The sequence below is a fragment of the Anser brachyrhynchus genome, assembly GCF_964034855.1.
Source record: "Anser brachyrhynchus genome assembly, chromosome: 4".
Lineage (NCBI taxonomy): Eukaryota > Metazoa > Chordata > Aves > Anseriformes > Anatidae > Anser > Anser brachyrhynchus.
In genome coordinates this window covers 39,883,329-39,902,874 of record NC_137698.1, presented here as the reverse complement: position 1 = coordinate 39,902,874, position 19,546 = coordinate 39,883,329, and the positions used below count along the sequence as shown (strand labels likewise).

The 19,546-nt window shown below is 36.2% G+C and overlaps 1 protein-coding gene and 1 long non-coding RNA gene across 2 annotated transcripts in view; one reads left to right on the top strand and one right to left on the bottom strand.

Moving 5' to 3' along the window:
• LOC308194895 overlaps positions 1-14,839 on the bottom strand; it is a 34,336-nt gene extending 19,497 nt beyond the window's left edge. The window contains exon 1 of the long non-coding RNA XR_013951039.1: positions 13,787-14,839. This is a non-coding gene — a long non-coding RNA (uncharacterized lncRNA). The remainder of the gene's footprint in view (positions 1-13,786) is intronic.
• Positions 1-19,546, top strand: part of LOC308194886 (uncharacterized protein) — a 705,306-nt gene that overhangs the window by 428,018 nt on the left and 257,742 nt on the right. The gene's annotated exons all lie outside the window — the stretch shown is intronic.

The following is a 19,546-nucleotide window of genomic DNA, read 5'->3' as shown; positions in this document are numbered from 1 at the left end:
CAGTTCTGGTATTTGCATCTCAGGAAAGGTACACTGGAATAAATGGCTGAGGCTCTTGTGGTTGAAGAGAAAGTGCTGATCAATGTTTACAAAATCGTGAAGACAAGAGGCAAGTTAGGCACAGATGGTGCTTGCATACACATATGTATTGCATATGCTTGCATATATAGTGGGCCTCTGATAAAAGCAGAAGATCGGCTGAAGAGAGAGAGAACACAAGGCCTTTCTTTACACAGCAAGCAATAGAATTTGAGGACACAAGGACATGTGGAGGCAGACACTATCAGCAGGCTGACCTATGAATTCAATAGATTATTGGACAACATGCACACAAAAAGGATTAGTCAGAGACAGTTCCTCAAATATCCCTAACACAACAGTTGGCAATGCTGGCATAGCATGAGGGAAACAGAGTCCCTCCGTTTCTTTCATTGAGCTTTGGACCAAATATTAAACGGGAAGACACTAGTCTCAAAGTCTGTTTTTCTTCACCACAAATGTTTCTGTATGACCAGAGTAATACGAAAACTGACTGTGGTCTGGAAAGATATTTCTACCTGCTCTACTCTCACTTCTGACTGGAGCACTTTAGTGTTGTACTAACATGACTATAGTTACGATGGTGTGAACCCTAGCTAATAAATCTTGTCTATCACTAGCTAATTGAAAATGCTGTTAACAGGAATTTGTCTCAACTCTGGCCAAAATCAGGTACTTTGACATGGTTTTGAATTCATGATTCACAGCAATGAGCCCTTTACTAAAAACAGACTTCGAAAGAATAATTGCATATTGGACGTGCAACACTTTAAAAATACATCTGAAAGCTGAACATTAGTTTCCCCTCAGGGTAATAGTTACTGTACTCATCCGGAAAGCAGAAGAAACTTATTCAGTTTCCTTTGCAGCCTCAGGGAAAAATTTTAGAACATACTTTGTGTATGCATTCCTCTTTTCTAAGCACTTAAAAAAAAAAAAAGAGATAATTTGCATCAGGCACACGTGGCACAGTATTTGTAGCATTGGGGTTGCAGGGGTGGCCTCTGAGACAAGCCCAGGCTCTGCCTTGTGCCAGCCAGCCAGTCCCAGCTGCTGCTGCAATGGACCCACCACAAGACCCAGATGAGTCCATTGACCACGTTTGTGGTGCCTCTGTGAAAACATACTTAAGAAAGGGCAGAAAGCACTGGACCAAGAGAGGAGAAAGGAACAAAAAAAAAAAGTGAGAATCAGCAGAGGAAACAGCAAGGTCAGAGGAGGACAAGGTGCTCAATGGCAGAGCAGGCAACCCACTTGTTATTTCCCGCCACTTTAAATCAGTAATTAAATATAAATTTTAATTGGCAATAAATTAAGTTAATTTCCCAAGTCAAGTCTGGTTTACTTGTGACTTGTGACTTGTGACTGGTTTACCGCCCCCCCCCCCCCCCCCCCCCAATGTCCCACCAAGAGGGAGAAGGAGTGAACAGTTGAGTGTATGGTTGGCTGCTAGCCCACCTATTATATATGATTATATCCCTCTTATGGGCATATTGGAACCACTTGTAAGGCTATCAAGAATATCCAGTTCATCTTCCAAAAGCAGAATAAAGGTCATCATCATGACAACATGAATTCTATTTACATAGGAAATAGTGGTTAAGTACCACCCAGTAATACCAGCTGTGGCTCAAAAAAAAGTATACAACACAAGAACTCTGCAAGAACAAATTAGTGAAACAAAATAAAACCAATTATATATAATAGAACACTTTGTCTCTCCTAGTTGATTTAATTGCTCAAAACCTACAAAGTTTTGTGAGCACGGAATTATACAAATGTACTTAATTCTGCTTCAGAAGAGACAAGCATCATCTTGAGTTACTTCCCTCATAGCAAATCATTTCTGTTATTTGTGTGAATGAAGTTATCCGTGCTTACAAGATCTCATATTAACACCCTAAAAAATAAACCTCTTTATAATAGTCTGAATGACAAGTGAGTTTACATTTTTTTCTAAGACAACTGAAATAACATACAGCAAAAGTAAGTTTTTGAGCAAACTGAAGTACTCAAGTGAATACGATATATCATAACCATTCAAAAAATAGGCAAGCATCTGTCAGTGTGCAAAATGATATACCAGTGAATAAGAGAATACTGTTAAGGATTATTGCAAAAAATGAAAATAAATAAAAGTGGTTGTTCTTTTCTGTTTTGGGCTTTGTGGCTTTTCAAAAGAGGCTACTGCGAATCTTTTTAACTTGGTTGTGAGGTAAGTGAAAAACTCTGGATAGTTTGAGATAGGAAGGAACTAAAAAGAAAAAAAAAAGAAAAAAACACTAATGATTGCAATTTGTTTGTGCAAGAACTAGTTTGTCTTCATTTAGAGAAACTTCTTTTAAGCATAAAAAATTGCTGATACTACACCTAGTTTCACAGTTCCATAGAAACTATATGCCAGTAGAAAATCATTTATAACTTAATTAACCTAAGTTTCAGGATCACTCAGCTGGTTTAGTTGAATCAGGTAAAAACAAAAAACTGCATATATTATTTGTAAATGAGGATGATAAATCTCCATAAAATGTAGAGATCATCTTACCTTACTGTAAAATGTCTTAAGATCATAAAGCATTGACTACTCTATCACAGCAGTGAATAATTGCAGCTGGATTTTTAAAGTGATTTTACCTGTTATTGAATAAGTGCCATCAGGGCTTATACAAAATTAGTTTTAGGATATTCATTTAATAATTCTAAAATGCACATCTTCAAAATGATGTAGTTAGGGATTAAAGTAAGAAAATTAAAATGAATGGCTACTATTAAGAAATTTTACTTAAAGAGTATTAAGGGTTTGTACATAATTTGACTCCATAGTGTGGGGAAAGTTACACCTCAGATTTTTATGACTAACAGCCTTATAGTAGCAGAAAATGTATTATAATGGATTTATGACACTTTAGCAGATTGTATCTATATTGCTGAGGCACATACTCCTAAAGTTTTGGAGGTATAGTGGGAAAACAAGTAAGTACTTTGGCAAACTAGAAGCTAGGAATCTACACTTTAGACCATTAAATGGTCTTGTCAGAATATCAGTATTATATATTTTGTTGCTGGGACTGAAAAGTAGCTTTCAGCCTCTCTCTTTGCAAGTTCAACTCTAAATACCTGAATGGAAATATTAATTTGAAACTCCACTAACTAAATCAATAAGAGAGATTAAATCACTTTGTCTTATTGAACTTGCTTTGGTAAATGGAAACTGTTTTTCTTTCACATTATCCAGAAAATGTCAGAGAAAATAATGAAAGTGAACCAATCATGGAGCAGTAGATTCTACTGTACAAGGAATCTATGCTGTGCAAAATAATTTAGCCCATTGTCTAACACATTCGGATAACTAGATAACAGCACCTGAGCTACTAGGGCATTTGGCAACTCCGCTTAAATTTATATTTCAATTAACTGTGCCACCAAATGGCTCAGGACCACACAATATTTCTGAAACACATTCATACTTGCTACTACTTCTGTTTCATGTATTGCAGTTTGTGTTTATACTATATATGTGCCAAAGCCTTTCACCATTTTCATATATGAATTTCTACTCAATGATAAGCACTGAATTTTCTCCAGGATGCTATTCAAATTGAAAAGGAAAAAAAAAAAAGACTAACAGCCTTTCAACTCTTTTGACTACTCCACAGTATTCCACTGTGAAATGAAAATAAAATATGTAAGACTATCCAAGATTGGGATTAAGAGGGCTCTGACCTCTGAGATTTACATTCAGGACTTTTTTCAATACGGACAACGGGTTCCCTGAAACACCTTCCTTCCTCTATCTATCAAGCAGGCTTTTGAGGAAAAAAAAAATAAAAAATCTCTCCCCTTATTTCTGTTGTGAAAGCAGAACAGAAGTATCTTTCCTTATCTTTAAACTTTCTATTCCCTCATACCTTTTCTGGCCTATGCCCATGATTTCTGATATCCTCTAGCTGGCTTAAGTGTTGCTGAGGAGACTGCCTTCTGTAAAAAGGGCTGAAGTGATTTATCGTTGAGCTTGCTTCCTTACTCCAGTGTTCTCACCATGGACACTACATACTAAGTGAAGTCTGTTAACTGAATCAAGGAAGAGGGTTTTGGGAAGTTTTGGGAACGAATGGAGACTGTCTCAGCAGCGCATTCCACTTTTGTCCATTTAATTTCTGAATAACATGTGACAAGGGTTGCATTTGCTGTCCCACATATCTAATAGATATTTAGATAAATGTGTTTTATGTAACTGGATCTATGAGTCTAATGCCTGCTTTACCCCCATATTTCCTCATGAATTCATATAGGAAACAGGTGACAACTCCTCCTTTCCTATAAATGAATCAGATACAAAACAGCTGTACTGGAATCATTTGTAAGGTTTGAGCTCCAGGTGATGCAGATAAGACAGCTGCTGTCAGCTGGTATCATCAACAACAGAGCACATTGGTTTGAATGGCTTTTAAAGTGTTTTAGTTCAGTTATTGACCTCTGCCATATAAAATTCAGCTCTGCTGATTATCATTGGAGCAATGTTCCCTTCAAAAGGGCTTTAGGCTGTTCTTAAGCTTCAGGGAACACTTTGTTTTCCTCTTCAGTACTTGAATCTACTTAGAAAGCAGATTGTGTTATGATATTACTGTCTTGATCATTAATATCTTACCCTGCAGCATATCATTCTACTTCAAAAGGTAAAATTATATATTTTTTATGATCAATTCCAACTATTTTTTTTAGATTTCTTCTTTGGTTTTAGGCCATTATGTATGCAGAAGAAATGTACATTTCAGTTTTGCTTAACTTCATATTTTCAGGAAATACAGTTGTTGTCTCTAGTATTTCCTCTAGAAAGAAAGTCATCATAGACATTAAGACTTTATTTGTTGCTTGAGCAGAGAGACTCAAATCTGGACTACAGAGGATTCATGGGGATTTATATTATCTCTTCCAGCTCTCATATTGCTTTCAAAAATGTTATCTTTATCATTTAAGTCTGACAGTTTAAATAGACTGTTTCTTTCTGGTCCAGGGTTCCCGTGTATCTTATGGGAAACATACAGATACTGATCCTCTTTCACATCTATCTATATATTTTTTTTTACGAGCTTATAATCTGTACCTCCAATCAATGTTCATTTCCCCCTATGTCTAAGTACAAATATTTAATTTTGCTGGCCAATATTGGTTTTGTGGCATGGAATCTCATTTTCTCTTAGTACATCAGGGTGTCATGAATTTTTTAAATGATTTTTAGTATTCTCCTTTCACACTGAATAGCAACTGGTTCAGTTGTATGTATTGCAGATCTTATAACATAATAGTATCTCTTATTTTTCTCTTATTGCTGTGGAAGATGAACCATTTTGTTTATAAATATATATACACTTATGGAAGTTTAAAGTGCTAACATATACCTCTTACAGCTGTTAAAATTTCTTTCCAGAACAACAAAAATCAGGGTATTAATATAGTATAGAAATAAAATAACTAATTTTAAATGAAAATACTCTGTTTTAGGAGTTCTGAGAAAATATTAAATTTGAGAGTCTTATCAAATGATCTGCTAGAACTCGGTGGTCCTTTAGTTCAAGTTTCAGAGAGTCTTCCTTCTACCTGTAACATCATTAGATTCATATATTCTTGTCAAGCAAGAAGTTGGTTACCACAGTATTTTATATTGAATGAGGAATGTGCTTATAAGATGAAAATTTGATGCACAGATAAAACGTGTATGTTTCAAGTGAACATAGATGCTCACTGCAATAACATAGCAAGTATTGCAAAAAGGTTACAAAAACAAACCTAATTTAAATATTTGGATATCCTAACTGATGCATATCATCCTCAAGTTTACTCTTACAGAGCCCCCACTACCCATCACTTCCTTCAGGTGTGAAGGATATTGTGAAGATTGTAGAACCACTTTAATAATGAAAAAGGATCTAGGAAGACACAGCTGGACTAATCAACTCTGGAACCCAGACGCTGAGACCACGCCTGGGCAACGCCAATATCCATAAAGAATTTTCAATTACAAATTTGCAGATTCAGTTAAAAAAAAAAAAAGCATCACCAGACCATGCTGCTGTTCAGTATTTCTGCAACTTCAATATTACTATCACTGGAACTTCAAAAATAAATAAACAAAAAACCTCCAATACAGTAGTGGGAAAAAAGAGTTCAACAGCCTTGATTGCAACACTGGCACAAATCCTGTGGCAAGCAAACTGTTCATCACAGATGACTTCAATGTGCTGCTTTGGCAGCTGACATCTGGTATGCAGCAATTGATCACAACAAAGCTGGCAAGATAAACAACTGTGAACTTATGTTGTTCAATAATTCGCTGGATTATAAGAAAGAGCTTGTACTCATCACCAATCTGACAAGTCATGTTGGAAACATCAATATTTATAAGCAGGGGGATTTCACTGTGAGTGACTTTGTGTCTCAGATCGAGACATGGCACCATATAGTAAAATCTACAGGATAATTACCTACAATTCTAATCTTGACATGACTGTCAACATGTGTGCATTGTTGCTGTCACAAAAATCTTGCGAAATTTCATTTGCATAGCTATGGAGGAAGATCACCAACTGGAAAGTATTTTTACACAGGGAATCCATATTGTTTGCTGTGGTTTTGTTTTTTAACTAACACACATTTCCACAGAGCAGAACACATTGACAATAAAGATGCACGACATACCTTCCCGGAGAGATCAAACTGACTGGAAAAAAGGAAGTGTAATGGATTTACAGTGGTGAATCCTGAAGCTGCACAGTGTGGAATTCAAGAACAGATATTTTCCAGATAACATTGGATACTGATATAAAATAGAAAAGTGTAAACATAATAATCAACTTCCCTGTGTATACAAAGAAACAATGTCATTAATAACAGTATCACTAATTGTAAACATGGAAGCTGCAGAAGGATTTCATGTCAATCACAGTTGTAAGCCTTAAGATAAACAAACAGTGTGTTTGTCCACCCAAGGTAAACTCTGTCCTGGAGAGTAATCTCTCTCCCTCAACTGCCAAACTCACTGCCATACAAACTATCTTACTTGTGTGGCTCAGTAATACATCTATATATCCATAACTACACCTATATCTATATATATGTTGGTCACTTTATATCCTGTTAAATGATTTGCTGTGTCTGAAATCTTCAGTGACTAGGTGAGCTCATTCTCGGCAATCTATCTACATTGCTTGTCCAAGCTTATTTTTTCATGCTATAAAAAATAAATATACAAGAATTCTGTTTTACTGTAAACAGGAAGAATGCTGCAAAATAAAAGACTTTCATGGCAGGGTCAGTTTTGATGAGTTCAGTTGTTTTCTAACTTATAGCACAGTCTGTCTTCCTAATTTCCTGTTAATATTACCACAGATTAACTCATAAAGAAAGTATTAAAATATTCTGTTTGCATTACTTAAAGAAATAATATGTATGCAAAGTCATTTAAGTGATCTCAAAATCTAAACTGAAAACATCTTTACTATGCAGCTTAATAACACACATCGGAAGTAGCTGCAGGAATGAAAAAGTCTTCAGCTAACATATGTTAATCAGTCATTACCCAAAACCAACTGTTAGACTAGTCATCTCCTGTTTTACAATAGTCTTGTCATAATTCTGGAGAAAATGTCATGTAATATCAACTATAAGGTAATAAATTAGAATCTTTTAAACATTGTGTTATGTTTTTCTCACCCCCACCATGTCTTTAAAATAGAAGAAAAGCCAAGAATCCAAGGAGAAAATGACAAAGTGGAAATGTAAAGTAACAAATTTCATATTTAAAACACAAAGCACAATTCTGAATTTGCTGTAATGGCATGGCTACCAGGTTAGAAGGAGTCTGAACTTCCATGTTGTGTCAGACAAATCTTTATTCCGATTTATAACCATAATGGAAAAAAACTTTACATAGAAAGCTGCCACTAATAACCTTTACAAATCCATAGTTAACATCAGAACATCCTTCTCTTGCTGTTTACTACTCTTGTGCACTGGCACTGCTCATGGAGAGAAAGAGTATTAAGGGGAGAAAAAAAAAATGGGGGGAAGGGAGGTCAAATTGTTCCTTTAAAGACAAAGCAGCAATTTTTTGCTGTAATAATTTTGAAAAGACAATACAATATAGAAACAGTGAAAAAAAAATAGGTACTTGGTAATGCAAAAGCTCAATAAATAAATACCGTCAACAATTTTCCTTGTGTGTAAAGCAAATGTTTGAACTAGCACATCTAGGGAAAAGGAGAAAAAAAAAGGTATGGAAAGGTTAGAAATGAACTCAGAATAGGATATTCCACTTATAACAGTCAATAACGTAGGGAAAAAGCAACAAAACAAAAAACCAATATATTCACCGGGTAAAAATGATTACAAAAAACTATTTTCCATTTCTACGATTTATAAGTCAAAGGCTGTAGTGTGGTAATATACTTATTTCAATTAACTCACAGAATATGAAATAATTCCTTAGTTTCCAAAATCTGGATGATCACAGAATGGCTGGATTGGAAGGGACCTTAAGGATCATCTAACTCCACCCCCCCCCCCCCCCCCACCATTGACAGGGGCCCACGAGATCAGGTTGGCCAATGATAACTAAAGATATTTTCTTGTCAGATTACTGTAGGACACTCAAAATATACTGATAAAGAACTTCAGTTGATGTCGTGGTTTCCCCATGCTGAACAACCACAACCGTCCTCTCACTCCCCTTCCTCAAAGGAAGAGGGGGAGGAAATACGTTAGAAAAGGGCTCAAGAGTCCAGATAAGGTCAGGGAGATCACTCAGGCAAAACTGTCACAGAGACTGTCACAGGCAAAACAGACTTAACGTAGGAAGATAAATAAAATTTATTGCTTATTACTAGCAGACTAGAGCCGTGAGAAAACAAAAGCTATTTAAAAACACCTTCACCCCCTTCTTCTACCTACTCCCCCTGAGTGGTGCAGGGGACTGGGGGCTGCAGTCTCTAACGCTTCATCTCCACCGCTCCCTCACGGTCACTCTCTGCCCCTGCTCCACGCGGGGTCCCTCCCACGGGATGCCGTCCTTCCCGAACTGATCCTGCGGGGGCTGCCCACAGGCAGCAGCTCTCCAAGAACTGCTCCCACATGGCTCTGTACTGTTGTGACAATAAATTAGTCACAGAATATTTGGTAATACTGTATGTCACAATCCTCAAGCACAACTTCTTAATATAGGGAATGTACATTATCTTATCTGCAAATGCAAGGAATTTGAGACAAATGTTTTGTAAACTGTCAATCAAAATGAGGATTCAAAAACAGTTAATAAAAGACCTGTATAAATCTCCTAGGCTTATCTTCCTGATACTGTTGCTGTTGAATGAAAAATGGCTATGATTTTTTTGTTGTTCTTTTGTTAATCTCCCCCAAAATACTTCCATTTGAAAACCATCTGAGATTTACTGAGCTTGCAAAAGGTACTCCCCAAATGTAGAGAAATTTACTAACGATGTCATAATTTTCCTAAGGCTAGCAGGGTAGCAACAGATGTGAGAGGAACAAGGGTTTCATAGAATATGTGAAAGAATATCAATTCTGTCCTACTGGTCTGTATTGGCTGACTAGTTTCAATAAGTCAATTTTTGTGAATTAATCTGATGATTATAAAAAGTGACACACATTTCTGGATTATCTTTCCTTTTAGCTAGAAGTTAGAGTCAGAAAAGTCAGTTTAGACGTTTTTCAAGTAATACGAATTTCTACTGAATGTTTTCCCCCCAATAAAACAATTATTGGGCCATATTAATGTTGCATATTTGGTACTGGAAGTTTCTGTACAGTGTATCTTGTTCTAACAATTCATTAGCCACTTCACTGGTGAAATACCGTATTGCACTGAAACACAGCCAGAATTGGCTGAATAAAACACTTTAAGTATAAATTACATAGAAAATATAGATGACACCTGGACAGCCCTTATAAATATTTGGTTCCTTGCACACCTGCAGATCCCTAATGCACAGTCCACCACAACTCAGGTTGAGGTGCCATGTACACACCTTTAGACACTGACCAAGTTCCACTGACAGACAGAAATTAGATAGAATTTAGACAAGTACTTGAAACTCTGAGATCAGAGCAAGCCCAAAACATCTGACCAGATGTAGGTCAGTAGGTCATCCTCAGTGCCTTTTGTCTTTAAATAATAGGCATGAAAAGAGATGCTGTCTTTTTGCCTTCTTCAGCATCTCAGAAGCAAACTGAAAAAACACGTTAAGAAAATGGAAAGCATACGTTATCACCACCAGTGAGTATTTAAATTCATCAACTACACCTCAACTAGGGAATTAGCTAACTGGTAAATTAGAGTTTAGAACCAGTAGCCAAACATTTTTCAAAGCTGTTTCACTGTAGCAGAGAAAGCAAAATTCCTGTTATTAGAAACAAAAAAAGCATAGAATAGTTAGTATAGGGCACACAGCTGGGAAGAAAAGGAATCTTAAAGTGAAGATCCCCCTCTCAGACTTGGTTCAGATTTTCCTCTAGAAGCTGTTTAACGTGAACCAGCCATCAGCTGGGCAAATGCTCTAGCCTCTGGATTTTCAATCAGTCAATAGGTGCACACCTCCTCCTATGCAGGAATTTTAAAGTCAGTGAGTTATCACACCTGCCAAAGGTTATTATGGACATGAATTCTCATGCATACACCGGACAAAGGTGCAGACCTAATTCAGGTACCTACATATCAGATCAGCAGAACTGCAAACATGTTTTTGTTGAGAAACTCTGCAAGTCTCTGTCAGTTGTGCCACCTTGCACAACTTTATGTTTCTATGCATAAATTAAGGACACTAGGCTGTTAAATTTTAAGATCTTATCCAGGAAACAAACATCAAAAATGTCAATGACAGTTTAACCTGTATGTGTTAGAAAACCTTCCTGGAGTAAGCAGTTAATAATCAGTGCACATTACATTTATTTAACGAATTCATCCTTCCCAATTAGCAGAAAAAATTAAAAAAAAATTTCTCACTATCAGGAACAAACAAAATCATAGTCAGCAATCACAGTGATCTATATACTTCATGGAAAAAAAAATCATTATAGATAGTTCCATACTTTATCTGCAACAATACTTTAGATCAGGACCTTCATATTATACTTGAGTACGTGGAAAGCAGCAAAACAGAATTATGAGACAAAGATTTTTCTATTAATTGCATCAATTAAGATGTGTGCTTGATATTTATTTTTCCCTAAAATAGTTTATCTTGGGTTATCTCAAATATTTGAAACTGATTTTCTTTGTTGCATAATAACATAGATATATAGAAATATTGTTCAGATAATAGTCTATCATGTATCTCAAAATCAGAGGTTTTATAGTAAGAACTGGATCTGAAATATTATATCTCACCAATCACAATGAACTTTGTTGTTTGGAGTAGTACAAAAGAATATAAAATCTGATTTAATTCAGAGTTTCAGCCACAACAGCTACCTGACTTTTGCTGTAAATTTACTTCACAGCCTGTCAGGCCAGAACTACTGACCAATTATTTTCAAATCTACTATTCAACATGTGACTGCATACATCAAGATTAATTTTTCATGGGGAAAAGAGTAACAAAGCAAAACAAAAGCCTTGAGAGTGGAAGAAAGGTGTTTTTTTTAAAGCAATGTGTTTACCTTTCCTGTAGGAACAAACTTCTTAAAAAACGTTCCTCCCTTTCTAACGTTTCTGGGTCAAAAGCATAAAGAACATGGCAGGATGCCAAGAATGTCAGAGCACTAGAAATAACATGCCAATGTTATCAAAGAAGGATGAATAATAATGCAAGAAAAGAGAAAGGTCATACACCTTGTCATAAGAATAAGCGAAGAATTTTAATACTTTATATCAAGAGTAGCTAGGGTACCCAATCAAAATCAAATTGAAATGAAAGAGAACACAGTGATTACGGTTCCCTTTAGTTACTAAAATTTTGTAGAAAATTTTAAGGAAGTATGTGAGATTTTTTTTCTGTCACTTAATCTGAACATATTCAAAGGTAGAGAAGTTGTAATTCACAAATAATTTTAGAAGGAACAAACCTGTAAAGAAAACACTAGAAAAACTGGATAAAACAGTCTCTGCTAAAAATTCCCTTGAATTTAAAAACAAACAAACAAACAAAAACCCTCAAGCTCACGTATCAGATGTATCAGTTATAAAAGAAGGAACAATAATGAGCTCAGTATAATGAACTTAAATATGCTTCATGCAAATTAGGTTCCTTCCATACTCAGAGAAATATTAAGAACATTAAAACCTCAAACCAATTTTGACCAAACTAATGAGCAATCAGTTGAGCAAATGCATGTATTCAGATTGCTTATCTTTTAAAGCAAGAGAAAAAAAAAAAAAGAAAAAGTTTCAAGAGTTAAATATTTTTGATTTCCTTAATACCATGACAGAAAGACATATCAATTTGGAAGCTCTTTCAACACATAATTTAGTGCAGCGACTAATTTACCTATGAAAAAGCCAATTATAATATTAACCACATTTCTTTATTTTGGTATAATTAAAATTCAAAAAAATAAACAAATAAGTAAATTTTCCTTTTTTTTCCCCCCCCCCCTTGGTGCCATGACCTTCAGTATTGGTAAAATTTCAGTTTAAAATGGTGTCAAAAGTGTGTGTATATATATATATATATATATGCCTGTCTGTCTAAAAAAATATAGTGAAGATTATTCAGCTACAATTTTTGACCTTGGCAGAATTAGAAAATCAGGCATGCTTTCACACTCTGTTCACCAGAAGAGCAGCCAGAGGGCAAATTTTCTGGAAACTCACCCTGTAAAGTCATGATCTGAAAGGTTTGTAAGGGTAACGCTATTTTATAAACAATTTGGAAACCTTCATTAACATGCTGAAATGCAAAATTTTACATCAAAGGAACATTATATATGAAATAAAGACCCACTTTAAAATTTGTATTTAAAAAAGATTTATAGGAATTAATTGTAAGAGTAAAAAAAACAAAAAAAAAACCATGCCTACTGACAAGAGAAAGTACTCATTCATGAAATAACAGCTAAGAATTTCAAAACTAATTTACGTGTTTCTACAAAAAATAATGAAGAAGTTAATGGAAAATGCCCTTTCCATTTCTAATCATTTTTAATTTTATAATACCAAAGATATCTGAGAAAGCACTGCTATTCTAGTAATATTGTAACATTAGCTATAACATACAGAAAGACTAAAATTAATTGAATAAGAATATGGTACAACAAAAGAAACAGCTGAAAAAGGCTTCCAGCCCCTTCTGCCAAAATGCTATTCCAGCTATTTAGCAAATAAAGAATAACATTTAATTAGAAAGATGACAGTGACATGTTGTAGCATTTTGTGCTTCAACTAAACAAGAAAGAAATGTAAAATTGCTTTTATCCCCCTATGCCTGCCTGCTTCCCTTCTTTCTTCTTCCTCCCCTACACAAAAGGGCCAAAGATCATTGGAGTTTGTGATCACATCCAAGCTCTTCAGCCCAATCCTGTTGTTATTTTTTGAAATCTATATAATTTTTGAAGTGTAGGCAATAGGCAGAGGATTTAAACGACAGTGTCCATACAGAAGCGCACGCTATCAGGACAAGCCAGCCATTTTGCTCTGAGGCCGCACCACCCACATTTTGATTTCTGCTGGTGCATGCAAGGTAACTGGACACCTTTTGCAAGAAACCCCCTGTACAAAAGATATTTTGCTTCCACTTACCCTGAAAAGACAGGGACGAGGTGTAAACGTAGCAGGCCATCATGGGCTCGTCCAGCTGCAGCACGGCTTTCTCCTCTGCCACTGCGCTTAGTAGCAGGCTATGCAAGCAGGAGTCTGGCATGCTGCTGCTGAGGTAAACAAGCCCCACGACTCCATGTGCCAAAACCTTGAGGGCACTGCATCAGCTCGGCAGGGCACTCACAGGAGGCTGGGCCCTGCATCTGAAGCACCTCCTCAACAGTGGTAGCTCAGACCACAGCCCTGTCCCACAGCTGCAAGTGGTGGTGCTGATGAAGCAAGCAGGGAGGCCACTGTCTAGGCCGCCCAGGCCTTGGGGCTGCTTTCAGCATTGGCCTGGACCCGTGGATGGCCCCACTGCCTTGCTGCTGGGCTGTGGACCTGGGCATAGGCCCAAGCATATGTCTGGCCTAGCCCCAGGCCACAGTCCAGCAGGGGAGGCTTGGTGCTGGCCCCAGCCACCACCCTAAGATGGCAGGATCAACCTGCTGAATTAAAATGCCCCCATAAGCATATCATGCCTGGAGTTATGCTGCTCAGCAAATAGCGATGACAAAGCATTCAGGTGATTTAAAAGGCTGTATCCATTTTCCAGGCACAGCATCTGAAGCAGCACGATCTGTCTATAATGCCAGTCTGCACAGGCACAGCAACATTTGGACAATGCACTGCAGTGAGAAGCCAGCTCCTTCCCTTCCTTTGCTCTCCACAGAGTTGGTAGCTCTTATCCGTGGCTACCTCTAGTGCACCCCAACAGGCAGGAAGTAGTGCTTCAACGTCCTCACCTAAGCTTGAAAGAGACTGTCCTTGGCACACCTCTAGAGACCTGTTTCAGACTGCAATGCAATGATTCACCCTGTTTCACACTATGGCCTAATCAATCTCAGCCTCCTTAATATGGGCTTTTCTGGCTCCAGACAGTGCTGTTGATCATTAGAAATAAGCATCCCAGCAAAGTCTACTGCATTAATGCAGTTATGCCTGTCATTTAAAGCCATGATGACAGAAAGAAGTACTTTGGGCAAGATATATTTTCCAGAGAGCCATAGCATTAATAGCGCTATTATCCCTTGCTTACTTGCACAAGTCCTTGAGCAGCAGCCCTTGAACAGCCAGCCATCAAGTTCCTGGAGGGGAAGCTGGAGGAAGTTGAACGCTGTGCAGCGTGCACTTGCAGAACTTGCTTTAGCCTGGATGATGCTGGCAAAGGGCACTTTCAAGCCTGCTAACCATACCTTCCTCAAAAAGAAACCTTGATTCTCAAAACTGCTATGGCAGCCCTCAAACAGCCCTCATCACGAAAAGGTGTACTGACTATATGAAACAGTGCCACCTGATGAACCACCCCAAAACAACCTTAAACACACCTCCATTTTAATAATCTTTCCCGTTCTTCCTTCCTGTCATCTGATCTCTCCAAGAATCTGAAGTGCCCTTGCTGGGTAGAGAAAGGAATATATTTGAGATGGCACTTTTAGTCCTGTTGCTAGAGTCTAGTCCAGTCTTCTTATGAGGCAGACTACACATAAAGGAGGAAAGAGAATAGAAAAGTGAAAGATAAAAAGAAATGTGCCTTTCTCAGTTACAGTTCCTTTCCAGGAAAGTCACAGTTGCAGCTGACAGCACAGACTCTCTTAACTATTCTAAGGGCTTTACCTCCTAGGCTTGGGTTCTTATTCTCTCAACTTCAGCCTTTGAAGCAAAATTCTGTGTCACCTGTATCAAGATATTTGACTGTCCTTTTCTATGTATAGTTGTTAATACCAAATTCTTGTAAACAGCAAATATCCATGAGTACTGGAAGGAAAACAAATTAAAAAGGGTAGTGGAGGATGGAATCAGGTTATGTAAAGAAGAAACTGATAATTTTCATAGATGTAGCAAGACTTTTTCTTTCATCCTTTTTTTTTTTCGCTTTTCCCTTTCCTTCCTCTTTCTTTCTTCCTTTCTATCTCAGTCTTTCTAGTACACAAGAGGTATTAGAATAAAGAGACAGAGTATGAAAAAATCCGTAATTATCTGATAAAAAAAAGAAAAGGTTGAACACACCTACTAAGAAGCTATTCAGTAATAAGAGTTATTTTGCTCTTTATTCTGCTATAATCGTCACTTTGATAATCGAAGACTTAAATGGTTTAATTAACATTGATTTCATCCTTTAGTATCTTCAGTATTTATCCTAGATTTAAGTTAATTTAAAAAAATTAATCCTTCTCTGTAAGGGAAATCCTAATGAAGTAATGCCCAGATCAGTTCTGCAGACTTTAAGATCATTCTGCAACTTTCAGTGTTTTTCCTCTCTCTCTCTCTTTTTTTTTTTTTTTTAAAAAAAAACTTCATTTAAGGAAACAGGCATATGGAGACTGATATCATGCTATTTCAAAGCAGCGAAAGAGGATCAATACACTAGATGACTGAAGTAATGCATGTGTTTATGTAGAAAAAAAAAGTTACATTTTGTTATTTTGAGTTAATCACTTGTGAGAATCTTGATTCTTGTTATTGCAACCTTTTCCACAGCAAAAGTTTAATGAGTAAAGAAAGAGCTGTGAAGACATTTATTTTCAGGCCTTTTCTAACCTAAGATCAACATAAGCATAGCTTTAACCTTCATTTTAAGATTTTACATTGCAGTTGATATAAAATTTGGAAAGGGAAGAAAAAATTCCCCTCCGCTTTAGATTAGAAACAAACTTCAGCCTCAGAGTACCTTTCTAAACCTAAATAATGTAGACCTGATGTATAATTAAATACATGTTCTCTTAGAAGACATGCTTTTATTACAGCTCTAACATAACAAGATCCATGTCTATGGGAAATGATTCCATTGAGGGGCTATTTCCAGGAGCAATGCTACAGGTGACCTCTGTCAACAGTGAAGAAGAAAAGCATGCAAGAGAATTTGTCTGTTATCTTTGGAGGCATAAAATAGACGATGCACACTAAGATCATTAAAAAGGGCAGAACTTTCTGTATATGCCCTCTACCCCAACCTTGTGTAGAGCTCAGTCCCACTTGTGACACTTTAAAGTCAATCATGAAAAAGTGTTTATGAAACTCTTCAGCTAGTTTAAATGTAAAAATAATAATAATAATAATAAAAAGATGACTCTAGTCTTGCCCTTTGTTGCCTTAATCTTTTTTCTAATACCAAATTTATCAGATTTGGGATTTTGTTGGTCTCTGCAGAACATTATCTGTATCATTTATATTTCTTTGGTAAGCTCATGCCTTTATTCTGGATGTTTATTTTCATATCTACAGTGAGCTTTACAAGGCATATATCTATATTTTTTTTCCTGTTCCTGCTGACCCTAAAGAATCTCGTATTTTTAATATAGTAGTTTTACAAATATCAGAAGTGCTGTAACAAGATATTTTCCAGAACAATAGAAACAGTAATAATCTTTCTGAGTTTTCTTAAAATAACTTAACTATCCAATGAGTGACTATTTTTGGAAGGAAGGGGAAGGAAGGATTAAATATTTTAGATACTGTATATATTCCTCAAATCTCAAAAGGCTTCTAGCTGCAAGCTCAATCTTTATTAAAAAAGGTACATAAAATACATACTTGTATAGCATTAAGGTGACTGTATTTGCAAGTAAATAACAACAAAGCCAAGAAACTTTGTGATGGTATTTTTAAGGTCATGAAGTAATCATTTAAAACAAAAACGGTATATTTAAGAGGCATATTTAAAAATGTCATGGCTCCTAGCTTGTGACTCAGCAATGGAAGCACGTTTCTTCCTTTTACTCCCCATTGAAGGACTATTGCAGCCATAAAACTCTACTGTTGCATCCACATTAATGGATGCCTCTATTATAAGTTTATGTCAAAGGTGTAAGGAAGGTCTTAAACAGATGTGATGACAACCTACTTACTGTAACTTTCCACCTTAAAATTGTATATCTTCATTAGAGGTTTATGTCCATGCACTGTACTGTAATTAAATAAATCTACAATTCTACAGAATTCACAAATCCCCTTACTAATCTGAGTTGTGAAACAGCAGATTGACAAGGAACAAAAGAACAAAAGAGAAGTACATATTATTTCAGTATGCACCTGATTTAGCGCTTCACACTGAAGATGATTCAGTGTTCACTCTGCCAGTTTGCTCACTGCTGTTAAAAAAAAAAAAAAAGCCACATTAGGAACATGTTTAAAACCAACATACTGGGAACACACACACACACCAAAAAAAGATATTTATCCTCCCAAGTTCACAGTGAAGTAGGGAAATAATACCTGTGTTTTATAGGTACTGAGTTGCAGGAATATTAAAAACCTAACCAAAAAAAGTATCTTAATATCTTCTTTTCAATTCACGATTGATATTACAATGCCACTTCCTCATCAATAAAACTTATCACTAATACAAAGGAGTCTGTGGTCCCAAAGGAACATAGAGTAAATGCATAAGTGATCCTTAAATACTCTCCTAGTCTTTGCACCCACGAGCTTGAGCCATGAGCAGTTTTATTTTTCTCAAGGTTATCAAATGGGACAATACAATTTGACTCAAAAGATTTGTCTTTCATGAAATCATTTTATGTTTTAGGAAGATTTGCCTACTTTTCTAACAGCTTATATGTCACTACTCACTTTTTTTTTTTTTTCCTCTCCGGTTTATTGGCAGACAGCATGGCAGCTTGCCATGAAATTAGGACATACCAGTCTCCTGTTCACCACATGCTTTGGCAATGCTACTGTAGAAACAGAGCTCCTAAGCTCCCTAGTAACTAGGGAAAATCATCTTATAACTGTCATAAAGTCACTGTTCTCAAGTTCCCAGGACCCTATCTCTTTTCATTTACATATTTAGTGGGAACTGAATGCTCTGAAATTAATTTCAGCAATTAAATTCAATGCAAATGTCATGTTCTGGGCTTTTGGTATCATTATTTCCCCATAAAGTAAAAACGATACTGTAAGTAAAACTATTTCCTCCTTTAAAGAGAATTAATTATGAAATCCAGACGTTTCTAGATCCAAGGAGAGTCAGATGTTCTTCTGTCATGCCAGTGTTTTCATCTCTACGTTAGGAATCTATAAACATTTTTATCAAAATCCCACTCAGAACCTCTTGCAAAATATTTCATTTTCCCTAAGCTGCTGAAAATTTCAGTGACATATACCGTTTATGATGTGTTGTATACCTGGAGATGAAGAATAATAGAATGTTTGCACACGAGCCTAGAAACAGGCTTGTTGGAGCACAAATGTCATCAAGACAGGTTGAGAAACACAATGCTTCCACAATGCTTTCACTTCCTCTATTTTTTTTCTAATTTTCATTACTCTAATTTAGAGTTAACCTTAAATGTGACAGTATTCAATATCTTTTGTCACATTGAATTTACAGGAAAAATGAGATAATTACATCTTCAATGTGTGAGACTTGCTTAAGGTCATCAACACATCAGTAACTGCAAATATCTTGCTAATGCCCAAGTGAAACAAGAAAAGCATTCTAATGGTGCTATTTGTTTGACTTGGCAACTGTATTCCTGGGTCTGATGAGTGCATGTTGATGGCATTGATAGTTGGCTGAGAATTTCACCTATCAACAAAAAATGAAGGAATAAACAAAATATAATGACAAAGTCATCCGTTCCATCATTAACTCATTAGATGTATTTTCTGAGATCCAACAAGATAATTTGATATCGCAACATTTTCTGGTACAGTAACAAATAGTCATTACATCTTGATGTATTGAGATGAAAACACTAT